General features: G+C 51.9%; 1 long non-coding RNA gene across 3 annotated transcripts in view; it reads left to right on the forward strand.

Annotated features, from left to right (window-relative positions):
• The first annotated feature begins 1,637 nt into the window (after nt 1-1,637).
• Nucleotides 1,638-16,878, forward strand: part of LOC135363492 (uncharacterized) — a 25,618-nt gene continuing 10,377 nt past the window's right edge. The window contains exons 1-4 of one of the 3 annotated variants that reach the window (XR_010409178.1): nt 1,638-2,158; nt 5,279-5,538; nt 8,286-8,403; nt 9,140-11,081. This is a non-coding gene — a long non-coding RNA (uncharacterized LOC135363492). Of the gene's footprint in view, nt 2,159-5,278; nt 5,539-8,285; nt 8,404-9,139; nt 11,082-16,878 lie in introns of those variants that run through there. The other 2 variants (XR_010409176.1, XR_010409177.1) reach the window with 2 other exon arrangements.

Here is a 16,878-nt window from a genome sequence, read left to right on the forward strand (position 1 = left end):
TTATCAAGGAGCAAAAGCCCTTGCCCTTGGGCCCAAGCCCTTGGGCCACCTCCTTATGAGGTTTAAATTGGAGCACCTCCCAAACTAGCAGGAAGGGGCCCGAGGGCTCCGCTGATCTTAGACCGCCCGCTTCAGACTTTCCCCAAGGAGTCTGATGGGGGAAAACAATCGATTGACTTTTTAGTGGACGCAGGTGCAACTTCTTTGGCGTTAAAGCCAATTCAAGGTTGTTGGTTTATTTTAAAAAGACGTGGTTTTGGAGCTATCAATGTCACACATAATACAAATAATCAACTTTGCGTTTCTTTCTTTCTTTCTTTCTTTCTTTCTTTCTTTCTTTCTTTCTTTCTTTCTTTCTTTCCCTTTTTCTTTCTTTCTTTCTTTCTTTCTTTCTTTCTTTCTTTCTTTCCTTTTCTTTCTTTTCTTTGTCATAAAAGCACTTGGATTCGGTTCTCCCTGCGTTACAAGCCGTTGGGTGGGCAGTGGAATGTGCCACGCTCCCGTCACAACAGTGAGCCTGTATTTGTGGTTATCAAAATATACCTCTCCATCACCTTTATAAAAACCAACCAACCAACCAACCACGTTTGGGTGCCTGGGTGGCTCAGTCGTTCAGCGTCTGCCTTCGGCTCAGGTCATGATCCCAGGGTCCTGGGATCGAGCCCCGCATTGGGCTCCCTGTTCATTGGGGAACCTTCTTTTCCCTCTGTCCCTTCCCCTGCTTGTGTTCCCTCTCTCGCTGTGTCTCTCTCTGTCAAATAAATAAAATTTATGAAATATATTCATACATTTGCCAATCTAAAGAATTCTGGTGTAATAGAGAGTGCGCCATTGGTTACTACTAACGTTTCACCAGAGACTGAGATTTCTAAGAATTAAAATTCTGCCACATGGAATTGGGACTGCTACAAAATGATAACAAAAACAACTCCGTGTGTGGGAAGGTAGGAGACGTGTAAAAGAGGTACAAGAAATGAGAAAACATTTTTTTTGTTGAGGGAAAAGGAAGTAATGGTGTACTGAAACGGGACTGGGTACTTAAAGAAAGAAAACTTTAAGACCGAGTCTGAATGAAAAAGGAAATTGTGGAAGGGGTTTGTGAAGGAGAATTTTTGAAAAGGAATTTTATGCATGGTCAGGACTGACTGAGCTTGGGAGAAGGCAGTTTGAAAAGCACACTGGTGGAACTGGAGGGTATTATGTTGAGCGAAATAAGTCAAACAGAGAAAGACATGTATCCTATGATCTCACGGATAGGAGGAATTCTTAATCGCAGGAAACAAGCTGAGGGTTGCTGGAGTGGGGGGTGGGGTGGGAGGGATGGGGTGACTGGCTGATAGACACTGGGGAGGGTAGGTGCTCTGGCAAGCGCTGTGAATTGTGCAAGACTGTTGAATCTCAGATCTGTACCTCTGAAACAAATAACGCAATCTATGTGAAGAAGAAAAAAAAAATAGAAGAAGGTAGCGGGAGGGGACGAATGAAGCGGGGGAAATCGGAGGGGCGGACGAACCATGAGAGACGATGGACTCTGAACAACAAACTGAGGGTTCTAGAGGGGAGGGGGGTGGGAGGATGGGTTAGCCTGGTGGTGGGTATTGAGGAGGGCCCATTCTGCATGGAGCACTGGGTGTTGTGCACAAACAATGAATCATGGAACACCACATCTAAAACTAATGATGTAATGTAGGGGATTAACATAAGAATAAAAAAAAGAAGAAGAAAAGCACACTGGTATAAGATTGAGATTTGGGTTTTCTATGTTAAAATGACAAGGTTTTCTTGGATTGTTAGTGTACTCTTTTTTTCTTTCTTAAGATTGTATTTATTTATTTGACAGAGAGAGACACAGCGAGAGAGGGAACACAAGCAGGGGGAGCGGGAGAGGGAGAAGCAGGCTCCCGGCCAAGCAGAGAGCCCGATGTGGGGCTCGATCCCAAGACCCTGGGATCATGACCTGAGCCGAAGGCCGACAGACGCTTGACGACTGAGCCACCCAGGCGCTCCTCCGAGATTTTATTTTTTAAATAATCTCTACACTGAACGTGGGGCTCGAACTCACAACCCTGAGATCAAGAGTCGTGCTCTCTACCGACTGAGCCAGCCAGGTGCCCCTGGACTGTCATCTCGAAGAGACACATGCGTAGACTCAGATATGGTGAGACTGCTTTAAGAAAGTCAGATTGACTTTATGGAGCCAGTAAAGCCCCTTAGAAATGTTGGCCTGATAACCTTGCTTAGAGAGGTCCCCTCAACCTTACCAGGTGAGTGAAGAGTACCACCTCCTGGCAGATGCAGGAACTTCAGGAAATTTGGAGGCCCTCAAAGAAGAGAGGAATTCACCCAAATCTACAAGTCTTTTTTTTTTTTGTAATTTTTTTTATTCTTATGTTAATCCCCGTACATCACATCATTAGTTTTAGATGTAGTGTTCCATGATTCATTGTTTGTGCACAACACCCAGTGCTCCATGCAGAATGCGCCCTCCTCAATACCCACCACCAGGCTAACCCATCCTCCCACCCCCCTCCCCTCTAGAACCCTCAGTTTGTTTTTCAGAGTCCATCGTCTCTCCTGGTTCGTCTACCCCTCCGCAAATCTACAAGTCTTGCAGGCGAATCTGATGGCCAATATTTGGCTTGGTTCTCGGCTTTAAAAAGGCAGTTAAAGGATCAATCTAAAATTCCTTGTAAAAAGCTCCATCAAAGCAGATTTAAAAGAAGGAAAGGAAAAAGAAAAGAGAAGAAAGACCCCATATATGGTCAATTGCTATTCTTGCTGTCCCTACGTAGATGATTGGGCCAAGTTTGTTAAAACTGGACTTGTTTTACAAACAAATTAATCTTCTTTTGGCTATCTTTGACAGGAATGAAGGTGACTTTAGAGAGAAAGATTACATTTCAATAACACACTTTTGTGAGTGTTAGATTAATTATCTTTGAACGTTTATTGTTTGCCTATAAAACTGGACTGGATCCTGGATCCTTCTGGTTTCCTTGAGTATCTGACTGTGACTCTTCAAACTAAGGTTTCCAACATTCTCCCATTCTCTCTCTTTTTTTTAATTAATTTATTTTTTTATTCTTAGGTTAATCCCCATACATTACATCATTAGTTTTAGATGAAGTATTCCATGATTCATTGTTTGTGCATAACACCCAGTGCTCCATGCAGAATGGGCCCTCCTCAATACCCACCACCAGGCTAACCCATCCTCCCACCCCCCTCCCCTCTAGAACCCTCAGTTTGTTGTTCAGAGTCCATCGTCTCTCATGGTTCGTCCGCCCCTCCGATTTCCCCCCGCTTCATTCGTCCCCTCCCGCTACCTCCTCCTCCTCCTCCTCCTTCTTCCTCCTCCTCCTCCTCTTCTTCTTCTTCTTCTTCTTTTCTCCTTCTTCTTCTTCTTCTCCTTCTTCTTCTTCTTCTTCTTCTTCTTCTTCTTCTTCTTCTTCTTCTTCTTCTTCTTCTTCTTCTCCTTCTCTCCTTCTCCTTCTTCTTCTTCTTCTTCTTCTTCTTCTTCTTCTTCTTCTTCTTCTTCTTCTTCTTCTTCTCTCCTTCTTCTTCTTCTTCTTCTTCTTCTTCTTCTTCTTCTTCTTCTTCTTCTCTCCTTCTTCTTCTTCTTCTCTCCTTCTTCTTCTTCTTCTTCTTCTTCTTTTCTTCTTCTTCTTCTTCTCTCCTTCTTCTTCTTCTTCTTCTTCTTCTTCTTTTCTTCTTCTTCTTTTCTTCTCCTTCTTCTTTTCTTCTTCTTTTCGTCTTCTTCTTTTCTTCTCCTTCTTCTTTTCTCCTCCTCCTTTTCTCCTCCTCCTCCTCCTCCTCCTCCTCCTTCTTCTTCTTCTTCTTTTTTTCCCCTTAACATATATTGCATTATTTGTTTCAGAACATTCTCCCATTCTCTTATCTTACAATCATTAAGAACTAAAACTGTCCTTTTTCCTGAAGTCTGGCAAATGAAAGCTGGACAACTTGAAATAAATTTCAGGGAAATGACCACAATAACTCATATATAGACAATCTTTGTGCCTGTTGCTCTATGAGTCACTCAAAATGAGACATTTGAACTATACGCCAGAAAAATTAGTCAGATTGCCCCTGCCCACTCCCACTCTATTGGAGGATGCTTCAAGCCTGACATCTAGAGACCTTCTCACTGGCAGCCCTCTGGACTTAGACACCAGGTGTATCCCTTGTTCCAACCATTAACCATGTTTTCCTTTTGTTTCCATAGAAATGCCTCTTATTAACTACAAGATCACTTGCTGAATGAGGCAGAGTCTATGATCCTTAATTCCACCTTGCTGCACCTGTATTAACTCCTCTTTGGAAAATAAGAACCCATATAAATAGGGGCACCTGGCTGGCTCAGCTGGTAGAACATACGACTCTAGATCTCGGGGTTGTGAGTTCGAGCCCCACATTGAGTGTAGAGATTACTTAATAGAAATCTTTAAAGAAAAAAAAAAATAAAAAAGAACCCATGTAAATAAAATCAAACACTAAGCTACTTGGCTACCAGAAGCCCTTCACCACCACAACCTACCGCCCCCCCCCCAGGGGAGGGGCTCAGACTAATTTACTGATCTGTATTCTTGGATACCCACCGATATCAGATCAATTTGAGAGAGAATGAGAGAATTGGGTTTGACTCTACTGTTACTATTCCTTAGACTACACTTGGGGATAAAATCAATGGTGTCATGTAGTCCCAAACCATGTAGAAAAATAACCAAGTTCTCAGATAAGGAACTATCTCTGAGACCCCCTCCATTAGCACAAGGGACCAAAAATTGCGACCTGCAGTGTCTCAGATCCTTCCATTCCAAAGCCTCTACTGCACCCTAATTCAGCTTGAAGCAGTTAAATAAAGAAGGCAGACCTCTGCCCATGTGTCATAGAAATGGAATGCAGGATGGACAAGGGGAAATTTTAACAGGGAAAAATGTAGCATGTCTGACTCCCTGTTATTTTTATTCCCTTTTAACCTGTAGGTTAAAAACTTCTGTTTAGCCCTGAACATAGCCATGTTACAGCTAAGATTTACAGAAACTGTCGTTTACCCAAAACCTACCTCCCCTGAGGAGATGAAAGAATAGCCACAGCCATCATCATCCCAATTCCCTAAGACTGAGGAATGATCCTCACTTGGTGGGGGTGGGGGTGGGGGTGGGGGTGGGGATTGAAACCGTGCCCCATAAGGTTAATGAGGTTGATGCTAGCAGAAAGCTTAAAGCTGGTTTTTCAGGGAACTGTTTCCCCCTAGTCAGCTATTGTGTCTTTTCAGGCCCTGCTACCAAATACTGGCTGTCTCTGCAGAAGTCTGGACTCAAGGTCAACTGATAATGGCTGCAGCCTATGAAGAAGCGAGGTCCTGATTCCTTACCTGAGAAAAGGAGCCTAAGACCCCATCCAGGTTGTACCAGCTCTCAGAGCATGCCCACAGCCTCTTCTCCTTGTCCTCAGATAACCTCCTGACATCAGGGACTCAGTTTTGCCTCATTCAGATGTCAGGTCTCCACCCCGAAGTAAACATGGGAATCTATGGTACATATGTTTCCTGAATATACGTGCTCCAACTTTCGCCATGAATAATCATAAATGTCCCTGCCCTTTTCCTTTTTGAAGTTTGATTGTTTGTTTTTATTTATTTATTTCAGAGAGAGAGACACACAGAGAGAGACAGAGACAGAGAGAGAAACACACAGAGAGAGAGAGAGACAGAGAGACAGAGAGACAGAGAGACAGAGAGACAGAGAGCTTGCACGCATGGGTGGGTGGAGGGGCAGAGGGAGAGGGAGAAGACTCCCCATTGAGCAGGGAGCCCCAGAGGGGTGGGGCTCGATCCCAGCACCCTGAGATTATGACCTGAGCTGAAGGCAGATGCTCAACCGGCAGCCACCCAGGCGCCCCTCCATTCCATTTTTTTTTTTTAAAGAGATAAACATTACATACTTTATTTTTAAAAATTCATTCATTCATTCATTCATTCATTCATTCATTCATTCATTCATTTTTCATCATCTGTAGTCCCAGTGTAGGGCTTGAACTCAGGACCCTGACTGAGATCAAGAGTCATGTGCTGTTCTGACTGAGCCACCCAGGTGCTCCTTCTGTTCCATATTTTAAACAACCCTGGGATCATGGCTCAGAGTCACAGTTGGCCCAATGAGACTCACACTCACCCCTCTGTGCAGAGGTGCCATCTGTGGGGCTGGTTCCTGTTTGTCCATCTTCCTTCCTCCTCTTACTGGACAGGAAGGTGGTGTGCGAAAACAGCCAGTGACTACGTGGAATGAGACCGAGGATTTCCCTTGGGAAGCAGGTGGGAGAGGGAGGACAGGTCGATGGATAATCAATAAACTGTTTTTTTTTTTTTTTTTTAAGATTGTATTTATTTATTTATTTGACAGAGAGAGACACAGCGAGAGAGGGAACACAAGCAGGGGGAGTGGGAGAGGGAGAAGCGGGCTTCCCGCGGAGCAGGGAGCCCGATGCGGAGCTCGATCCCAGGACCCTGGGATCATGACCTGAGCCGAAGGCACATGCTTAATGACTGAGCCACCCAGGTGCCCCAACAATCAATAAACTGTTAATGTTGATTTAGAGGAGTGTGCTTGCTGGGCCCATAACTCGGTGGATGAGTTAGAACGGTCCCTGTCAGGCCTCCCTTAGCCCTTAGCCCTTAGCCCTTATCACTCCATGCTTGTGTTTGGCCTCTGACCGCTAAGATACCACCATCATGTGTTCAAGGTCCTCCTCAGACTCAGCCAGCCACACCATGCCACACCCTCCTACCTGCACACCCATCCCTGGAAGGCAGTATAGTAAGACATCATCCCCCACATTCATGATTCCCAAAGGGTTTACTGGAGTTTCGTGGGTTAGGAAAAGGAGGGGACTCTTTTTGCCCCCAGATGAGGTGAGCTCTTCAGACACCCTCTTTCCCCTTCCCCTCCTCCCTCCCTCCCTTCCCTCCCTCCCTCCCTCCCTCCCTCCCTCCCTCCCTCCCTCCCTTCCGTCCCTCCCTCCCTCCCTCCCTCATCTCTCTCCGAAGTTTGCAAGCTGCAGCCTAAGGGTTAGGGGGAGTTGAGGAAAGCCATTGAATGGAGGGAAGCTCCAGGCTCTGACTTTAACAGAAAGCTTTCTGCATTTGAATGAAGCGATTGAATGAGGCCCATTAGAATGGATCACCCTGAACGTCCCATCAGCCGCCCCAGCCCCAGCCCCAGCCCCCCCATCCCCCCCCAACTGAAGTCCTCTGGTCGAATTGGAACAGTAGGCTGGGGGGGGGGGGGGGGGCTGTCCATCCTAAGTTGGTAACTAGGCCCCTGGTCCATAGGGAAAAAATCACGCACGGGTACAGATGAGTTGGTAGCTCAGGCAAAGTGGTCGAAGTGTTGGCAAGGTTTCCGTGGATGAGGGGAGATTTGTTCTGGGACCACCCTCCCATATACATCTCTGGCTGAGAAGAGGACAGGGGAGCCCTGTGGGGGTGGGGGTGGGGGTGGGGGTGGGGGGGCGGGACCCAGATCTGGAGCTCGGAGTGGACTATAGCCGCTGCCTGCCCGGGTGTGTGTGCCTGGGGGGCGGGGGGGGGGGCGCTGAGGGATAAGGGCTGAGGGTGGTGGGGTCTGCTCACGCTGACTCCTGCAACTCAATTCATCCTGGGAACCTTCTGTTGTTTCTGCTGAGGTGCCAGGTGCTGTGATGACCAAAGCTAAACTCCTCTCTTTGCCTAGTTCTTAAAAGGCCTGATCCTCCTGTTATCTTGTTAAATGGACCGACCCCTGCACCCTCCCATCCTGCCAGACCCCTTGTGCAAATACTTCCACTTGAAGAGTTCTTTCTCTGAATCTAGAAAATAAACAGACAACACCCACCAGCCACACCGACCCCATTGCCACAAATACCTAGCAAAGACAAATCTAGCTGGTCTCCTTCTGCCTCAAGGCACTTTAGAGAGTCACTCTCTCAGACACACCTTAGGCTCAATTACAGGCTGCTGTCTCCCTTTCTCTGGCACAATTCCATCCCTGGAGGAGCCCCATATCGCATCTGCAGCCGTGAGCTGGAGACAGTATGCTCAAGTGACCGGGTGGTAGCACCGTAACTTTGAAATGACCTATACCCCAAGTCATCCATGAACATGGTCCCTGGAAATCTTTGACATTCACGTGCCTCTGATGAAATCCTTGCTTTGGAAACTCCAGCACCCATAGCCAATCTTGTCCATGTTCTGCTAACCTTTGCTCGCCCTCTGTTCGCCTGATATCTTGCCTGATTGTTTACAGAGAAATTAGATCCCATCCAGCAAGAGCTGAATCCGAGTCCTCTGCTCACCCCACGACGGAAAAGAATATGCACAGGCCTGCATCCCTCTTCTCCTTCTCCACCATGTCGGAAGAAAAGGTGGCCCTCCCTCCTCCCATCAGAACCCAAACCCGAGATAAGACTTAGATATAAAGGAAACCAGCATACTGTTTTGAACTCTATATACACTTGTAAAAAACGAGCAGCGGCAAGGAAACACACAAACCACCACCCCCCCCCACACACACACAGGTGCAAGGAGGGTGCGCTGACTCGCTGAATCTCCCCCTTTTCTCCCGAGAGGCATCCCCCCCATCCCCCGCCCCCCCCCGAAGATGTCCTCCCTATGCCGGAAGGGGAGTGAGTGACGTTCTTTTCTTCCTTTTTTTTTTTTTTTAAATTATTCTTTTTAAAAGACTTTTATTTATTTGAGAGGAGGGGTGGGGGGGAGGGAGGGGGGAGGGAGGGAGAGAGAGAGAGAGAGAGAGAGATTGAGAGAGAGAGAAGCAGAGTCTCCGCCGAGCAGGGAGCCCGATGTGGGGCTGGATCCCCGGACCCTGAGCTCAGGGCCTGAGCCGAAGGCAGGCGGACGGTTCACGGATTGAGCCAGCCAGGCGCCCCAGCTTTCTTGTTTCTTTGTCTGCCTGCTTGCCTGCGTGTTGGGTCTGTGGATGTCTGATGCCTGCCCTCTGATTTCGTGGGGAGGTGGGCCGTCTTTCCTCCTTCCAATGGCCTTTGCGCATTTGTCAAACTTCTGTCGGGCTTGGGCCTATCTGTTTGGGTATCTGTGGCGTTCCATCCACCGACCTGTCTCTTTTGTCTGCCAACATCACAGGGTCTCTATCGCCTCTATACATAAGCATGAAACGGGCCCGGAGAGGACGACTTTGTTTCCTGAGTTTTGTTTTGTTTTCTTCGAAATCACCATAGCGATTCTAATTCCTTTTGCCTGTCTGCTTGTGTATGTAATCTGTACACCCATCCAGTGCGGTGCTGGAACTCACGACGCCCGCCGATCAAGAGTCGCGGTCGCGTGGGCCTCCTCCGACCGAGCCAGCCAGGTGCCCTGAAATACGTGTACTTGAAAAACCAATGTGAAGCCTGCACCCGTGAACTTTTTTTTTTAAAGATTTTATTTATTTATTTGAGACAGAGAGAATGAGAGAGACAGAGAGCACATGAGAGGGGGGAAGGGTCAGAGGGAGAAGCAGACTCCCTGCCGAGCAGGGAGCCCGATGCGGGACTCGATCCCGGGACTCCGGGATCATGACCTGAGCCGAAGGCAGTCGCTTAACCAACTGAGCCACCCAGGCGCCCTTTTTTTTCTTTTCTTTTCTTTTTTTTTTTTAATAGATGCACCCGTGAAGTGTTTACTGCGAAACCTTCTTTTGATCGTCGCACTCTTGAGTGGAGGCCGTACCAGTAAAGAACGTAGTTTAGCCAACTCAGGAAGAGATCAGCTTTAAAGGAAAACCTTCTTTTCGAGTTTGTGATGTCTGGTCCTTTCTCTCAACTCGATCGATGTCCAGCCTTCAGAGCCACATTATTTGCTTGGTCTCTCTCTCTCTCTCTCTCTCTCTCTCTCTCTCTCTCTCTCGTCTGTGTTTCCTCGTGTACTTTCCTGATGCTCAGGATTTATGGTTTAGAGAGAACAGTTTTCAGCCTGGTGTGTGTGTGTGGGGGGGGGGATGTTGTGAAGTGGGATCAGGGATTCACGCGGGTAAGGAGGAGGCAAGGAGAAAGGCTTGGTTGGGAAGGAAACCATTAAAGGTCCATGTTGAAATGGTGAAGTTTATTTTATTTATTTATTTATTTATTTATTTATTTATTTATTTATTTATTTATTTATTTATTTACTTTTTAAAGATTTTATTTATTTATTTGACAGAGAGAGACAGCGAGAGAGAGAACACAGGCAGGGGGAGTGGGAGAGGGAGAAGCAGGCCTCCCGCGGAGCAGGGAGCCCGATGTGGGGCTCGATCCCAGGGCCCTGGGCTCGTCACCTGAGCCGAAGGCGGACGCTTAACGACTGAGCCACCCCCCAGGTGCCCCGAAATGGTGAAGTTCAATGTAGTAAGAGTTACCTTTAATCAAAGGAATTCTTTTTTTTTTCTTTTATTTTATTCTTATGTTAATCCCCATACATTACATCATTAGTTTTAGATGAAGTGTTCCATGATTCATTGTTTGTGCACAACACCCACTGCTCCATGCAGAATGGGCCCTCCTCAATACCCACCACCAGGCTAACCCATCCTCCCACCCCCCTCCCCTCTAGAACCCTCAGTTTGTTGTTCAGAGTCCATCGTCTCTCATGGTTCGTCTACCCCTCTGATTTCCCCCCGCTTCATTCTTCCCCTCCTGCTACCTCCTCCTCCTCCTCCTCCTCCTCCTCCTCCTCCTTCTTCTTCTTCTTCTTTTTTTTTTCTTAACATAGATTGCATTATTATTTGTTTCAGAGGTACAGATCTGAGATTCAACAGTCTTGCACAATTCACAGCGCTTACCAGAGCACACACCCTCCCCAGTGTCCATCACCCAGTCACCCCATCCCTCCCACCCCACCCCCCACTCCAACAACACTCAGTTTGTTTCCTGCGATTAAGATAATCAAAGGAATTCTTGCTGGAGGTTGCTTCTCCCCTCTCCTCCCTGGATAGGGGAGTGAAGTTTTTTCGAGGTCCCTAGTGGACACAGAAAGCGTTCAAGTGCCCCTAGCACCTATGGATGGGGCTCTGTTGCCCTCTAGTGTCCTATCCTCTGCTACTGCTGCTCGTGGTTTCCTCTGACGTCGTATTCGTCACAGGTGTGTATCTTTGATGGTTAATGCTGCTCGGTGTCGGTTGTTTGCGTGTTTGTTTTTGAAAGCTTTTTGAGTGATCATCCAGCATGGTGCTGGAACTCACGACCCCTGCAGATCAAGAGTCGCAGTCGCGTGGGCCTCCTCCGACCGGAGCCAGTCAGGTGCCCTGAAATGCGCTTAGTTGAAACAGGAAGAAAGAAAAAACAAAAAACAAAACCCAAACCATTTTTTTTTTCCCCCTTTACGAGCCAGAGGAAGTTCTACGCCTTGTTTTTGTTTTACCCTTAATAGCATGGAACAGTTCTCCTCCTCCTCCTCCTCCTCCTCCTCCTCCTCCTTCTTCTTCTTCTCCATCATCATCATCATCATCATCAATATTTAACTCTTCTAGAGCACCTCCCCCGCCCACCCCGTACTAGTGTTGGACGGCACGGATGTCCCGGAACTGGATTTCTTTAAAGATATATATTTTTACGATTTTATTGATTTATTTGACAGAGGGAGACACAGCGAGAGAGGGAACACAAGCAGGGGGAGTGGGAGAGGGAGAAGCAGGCTTCCTGCCGAGCAGGGAGCCCGATGCGGGACTCGATCCCGGGACTCCGGGATCATGACCTGAGCCGAAGGCAGTCGCTTAACCAACTGAGCCACCCAGGCGCCCTCTTTTTTTTTTTTTCTTAACATAGATTGCATTATTTGTTTCAGAGGTACAGATCTGAGATTCAACAGTCTTGCACAATTCACAGCGCTTGCCAGAGCACCTACCCTCCCCAGTGTCTATCACCCAGTCACCCCATCCCTCCCACCCCACCCCCCACTCCAGCAACCCTCAGCTTGTTTCCTGCGATTAAGAATTCCTCCTATCCGTGAGATCATAGGATACATGTCTTTCTCTGTTTGACTTATTTCACTCAACATAATACCCTCCAGTTCCATCCACGTCGTTGCCAATGGCAAGATCTCATTCCTTTTGATGGTTGCATGATATTCCATTGTATGTATATATATACCACATCTTCTTTATCCATTCATCTGTCGATGGACATCTTGGCTCTTTCCACAGTTTGGCTATCGTGGATATTGCTGCTATAAACATCGGGGTGCACGTACCCCTTCGGATCCCTATTTTTGTATCTTTGGGGTAAATACCCAGTAGTGCAATTGCTGGATCATACGGCAGCTCTAGTTTCAACTTTTTGAGGAATCTCCATACAGTTTTCCAGAGTGGCTGCACCAGCTTGCATTCCCACCAACAGTGTAGGAGGGTTCCCCTTTCTCCGCATCCCCGCCAACATCTGTCATTTCCTGACTTGTTACTTTTAGCCATTCTGACTGGTGTGAGGTGGTATCTCATTGAGGTTTTTTTTTTTTTTTTTAAGATTTTATTTATTTATTTGAGAGAGAGAGAGAGACAGAAAGAGAGCATGAGAGGGGGGAGGGTCAGGAGGATCAGAGGGAGAAGCAGACTCCCCGCTGAGCAGGGAGCCCGATGCGGGACTCGATCCTGGGACTCCAGGATCATGACCCGAGCCGAAGGCGGTCGCTTAACCAACTGAGCCACCCAGGCGCCCTCATTGAGGTTTTGATTTGGATTTCCCTGATGCTGAGCGATATTGAGCACTTTTTCATGTGTCTGTTGGCCATTTGGATGTCTTCTTTGGAAAAATGTCTGTTCATGTCTTCTGCCCATTTCTTGATTGGATTCTTTGTTCTTTGGGTGTTGAGTTGGATGAGTTCTTTATAGATTTTGGATACGAGCCCTTTATCTGATATGTCATTTGCAAATATCTTCTCCCATTCTGTCGGTTGTCTTTTGGTTTTGTGGACTGTTTCCTTTGCTTTGCAAAAGCTTTTTATCTTGATGAAGTCCCAATAGTTCATTTTTGCCTTTGCTTCCCTTGCCTTTGGCGATGTTTCTAGGAAGAAGTTGCTTTGGCTGAGGTCAAAGAGGTTGCTGCCTGTGTTCTCCTTTAGGATTTGGATGGACTCCTGTCTCACATTGAGGTCTTTCAACCATTTGGAGTCTATTTTTGTGTGTGGTGTAAGGAAATGGTCCAGTTTCATTCTTCTGCATGTGGCTATCCAATTTTCCCAACACCATTTGTTGAAGAGACTGTCTTTGTTCCATTGGACATTCTTTCCTGCTTTGTCAAAGATGAGTTGACCATAGAGTTGAGGGTCCATTTCTGGGCTCTCTATTCTGCGGAACTGGATTTCTTGAGTGAAGGACTATTTTAACTCCCTTCCTCCCCATTCCGCGCCTGCCCCCGCCCCGCCCCCCGCCCCCGCACGCCCCGCCCCGCCCCGCCCCCCGCCCCCGCACGCACCGCCCCGCCCCGCCCCCGCCCCCGCACGCACCGCGCGCCCCGCCCCCCGCCCCCGCACGCCCCGCCCCGCTTGTTGGCCTTGGACGTTATCGCGTACGTGCAGAGACGGATTTGATGTGCACCTTTCTGGGGGTGTGTGTCAATCCCCCCCCCCCCTTCCTGTCCTGAGCTTTCTTCGTATGCTTCAGAGAGACCTCCTCCTCCCCTTAAAATGATAGAAGAGAGAAGGTTCATCCGTGGTGGTTGTCGGAGTACTCGCTTGGTCTCGGTTTTACGGTCCTTGCCCGCCGAAATGTGTCTTAAGTCCTCCCGGAAGCCCGGGCGCCGCAGGTGTGCCGCTGTGGGAGGCCCGTGCCCCACGAGATCGGGCGGCCGGGCGGCCGGGCTGTGCGCCTTCGCGGGCCCGCGATCCGGATCTGCCTCGTTGTTGTTCGCGCCGGTTGTCGGGTGCCACCTGGCGGCCGCTTTTAGATAGCGTGTCCCCGCCGGAGTGTCAGCGATGTCGGCAAGGGATTGTATTTGGCCGCGGTTCCCGAGGCGGAGTACCGGGAGGCCGGCGACGCTAGCGAGATCGGCCCGCTGTCTCCGGGCCACCGGCGCGACCTCCGCTCGCGGGAGATTGAGCCTCCAGGTTTGTGGGCTGGTGGTGGCGCCGCCGCCTCGCTCCCGGAGAGCCACGCTAGGGTGGCCGCCTGGACGGGTCGACCAGCACCCGCCGGTGCCCCCTCCTCCGCCCGCGGGAATGGGAGAGGCTGCGTCGGGCGCCCGGACGCCATCCGGCCCGTGGCTCCGGTCGGCCGTTGGGCCTTCCGTGTCACGCTCGGGCGGTTGGGGACCGGCCTGAGCCTTGCGGGGAAGCCCATGGATGGCGCGACGGGCCCCGCCGCGGGCACGCGTGGGGTCCCGGTCATCGGACCCGATATTTTTTTTTTTTTTTAAGGTTTTTATTTATTTATTTATTTATTTGAGAGAGAGAGAATGAGAGACAGAGAGCATGAGAGGGAGGAGGGTCAGAGGGAGAAGCAGACTCCCCGCCGAGCAGGGAGCCCGATGCGGGACTCGATCCCGGGACTCCAGGATCATGACCCGAGCCGAAGGCAGTCGCTTAACCAACTGAGCCACCCAGGCGCCCCGGACCCGATATTCTTAACAAGTTTTCCGAGGCCCGCTGCGGAGGTGGGGACCCGACCGGGTCGGGCCGGGCCGGGCCGGGCCGCGAGGGCCCCAGGGGCCCGGCTGCGGTTCCCGTTGAGGTCCGGCCTTCGGGGGGACGCCTCCGCGGCATCGCCCCCTTTCCTCAGTCCCGGCCGGGAGTCGGGGACCGGCATGGGGCGGTCCTGAGGCCCGGGGAGGAGGGCGTCCGCAGGGGCCTCCACAGAACTTGGTGAGAATTTCTAAAGTCCCGATTTGGGGACGAAAGGCGGACCCGGGGGCGGGCCTATCCGGGCCGCTCCACCTCCCGCCAAGTCCCTACTCGCTGCCGGCTGCCACCACGTTCCGGGGGTCGACCAGATGGCCCGGGGGGGGGGGGGGGGCGCGGGGGGGGCTCCGGGGGGAGACGGGGGCGATGGATTAGTGCTTGGGGCCCGTGGCCGGGACACGGTCCCAGGAGATCCCGGTGACCTGTGGCTAGGCCACGCCAGGCGGCGCGGCTATTTTCTCGCCCGAAATGAGCCCTTTTTGCCGCCAGGTAGGTGCTGGCACGTTATGTTTGGGCGATCCTCTCCTTAAGGGAGGTGGGCTTCTGGGCGTGTGGCGGGGCTCCGGGCTTGACAGGGATGCCAAGCCCGGCTCTGCCGTCGCTGGCCTGAGCCGTCCGCGTGGGCCTGTGCGCCGGCTCCTGTGCCTCCAGGTGGCCCAGGCCGTTGGTGCCGCCTCCGGTCTCCAGCACCCGAGGGCGGTTGTGGGCAGGTGGCGCGTGGGTCCTTTACCCTGTGTCCTCCACTCTGTGGGCACCCGGCTGTGGTCGTGACAACCTCCCGTCCCGCAAGGCTCCGTGCCGCGTGTCAGGCGTTCCTCTCTCTCGGGTTGTCCGGCTGTTCCTGCCCTGGGGTTTTCGAGGGGGTGCCGGTGAGGCCGAAAAAAAACAAAACAAAACAGGCTCCCCCTCGGGTTGCTGTCCTCACCGGCTTCTCCCCTCCTCGGGCTCCTCTCGGCGCTTGTGTTTTGCCAGATCGATGTGGTGCTCTCGCGCTCTCCCGGGCCGGGCCTAAGCCGCGCCAGACGAGGGACGGACGTTCATGGCGAATGGGACCGCTCTTCTCGTTCTGCCCGCGGGCCCCTCGCTCCTTCGCCTCTGCCCGCCGTGGCGGTGAGGTGGGGGGTGCGGGGGGGGTGTGTGCAGGCTCCGGCCCGACCCCGCCTTCCCGTGTTCTGCCTGACGGCGCTCGCGGGCCCGGGGTCCCCCGACGCAGCGGACACTCTCGCTTGCCTTCCCTGGCTTCGTGTGGTGCGCGGTCCTCCCCGCCACGGGGAGGGCCGTCCCGGCGCCGCGCTGCTCACGCGCTTGGGCGTGCTGAGCGCGTTGTGCGCGTGGCCCTCCGTGGTGCCCCTGGAGCGCTCCAGGTCGTCTCAGGTGCCTGAGGCCGAGTCGGTAGCGTCGTTTCCCGTTCCCAGCGAGCCCCCTCCGTCGGGCCACCGCTGTCGGTGGCGTGTCCGAGGAGCGGGTGGTGGAGTCGGTAAGGGAGGCCCACCCCGCCCCCCCCGTGGGACGCGGGTGCCTCGTCATCCCCCGCCGCAAGCTGTGCTGGTGGTGTTGTGGGGACTGGACTTGGTGGGGCGTGTGTGAGCCGGTTGCGGCGGGCCGAGCCCGCGCTCTGGCGCTTGGCCAGCCGAGGGGCTGCCGCCTTTTTTGCCTGGCATGCCGTGCTTTGTCTCTGCTCGTCGTTGCCTCGCCGGAGGCGCAAAACTCCCGGTTGGTCGGGGACGCGAGCATGGCGTGCGTGGCGTGGCGAAGGGCGGTCTCCTCCCGGGGTCCCGGCCGCGAGCGCTCAGGATTGCCTTGTGGTGCCTGTTCCTTACCGCGCGAATCCACCGCCCGCCCCCCGGAGCCCTTGGCTGTCAGGCCTTCGGAACGCCGTTCCGCGGGGCCCGGACGGGCGGGGGGGCACGATTTGGGTGGGGGCGATGCGCCCTCGGTGAGAAAGCCTTCTCTAGCGATCCGAGAGGGTGCCTTGGGGTACCGGAACCCCCCAGCCGCCGCCCCTCCTCTGCGCGTAGTGGCCACCGGTGCGGGGTGACTACCGTTGCGTGTTGGGCAGAACTTCCTCTCTGCGAGGGGTCTGACTCTGCCGGCCCCGCGGTGGGGGCCGAGCGCCGCTCTTTGCCTACCGCGGCCTGCGCCTCCCCCCTCCGAGTCGGGGGAGGGTCCCGCCGGGCCTGGCCGGCGTCCGGCGCGTGGGGGCTCCCGCGTGCGTGCGAGCGCGCGGGCGGCCGCCCTTCCTC

This window comes from Mirounga angustirostris, unplaced genomic scaffold, assembly GCF_029215605.1.
Source record: "Mirounga angustirostris isolate CCGP_5_RB_7025 unplaced genomic scaffold, mMirAng1.0.hap1 SCAF_374, whole genome shotgun sequence".
Taxonomy (NCBI): domain Eukaryota; kingdom Metazoa; phylum Chordata; class Mammalia; order Carnivora; family Phocidae; genus Mirounga; species Mirounga angustirostris.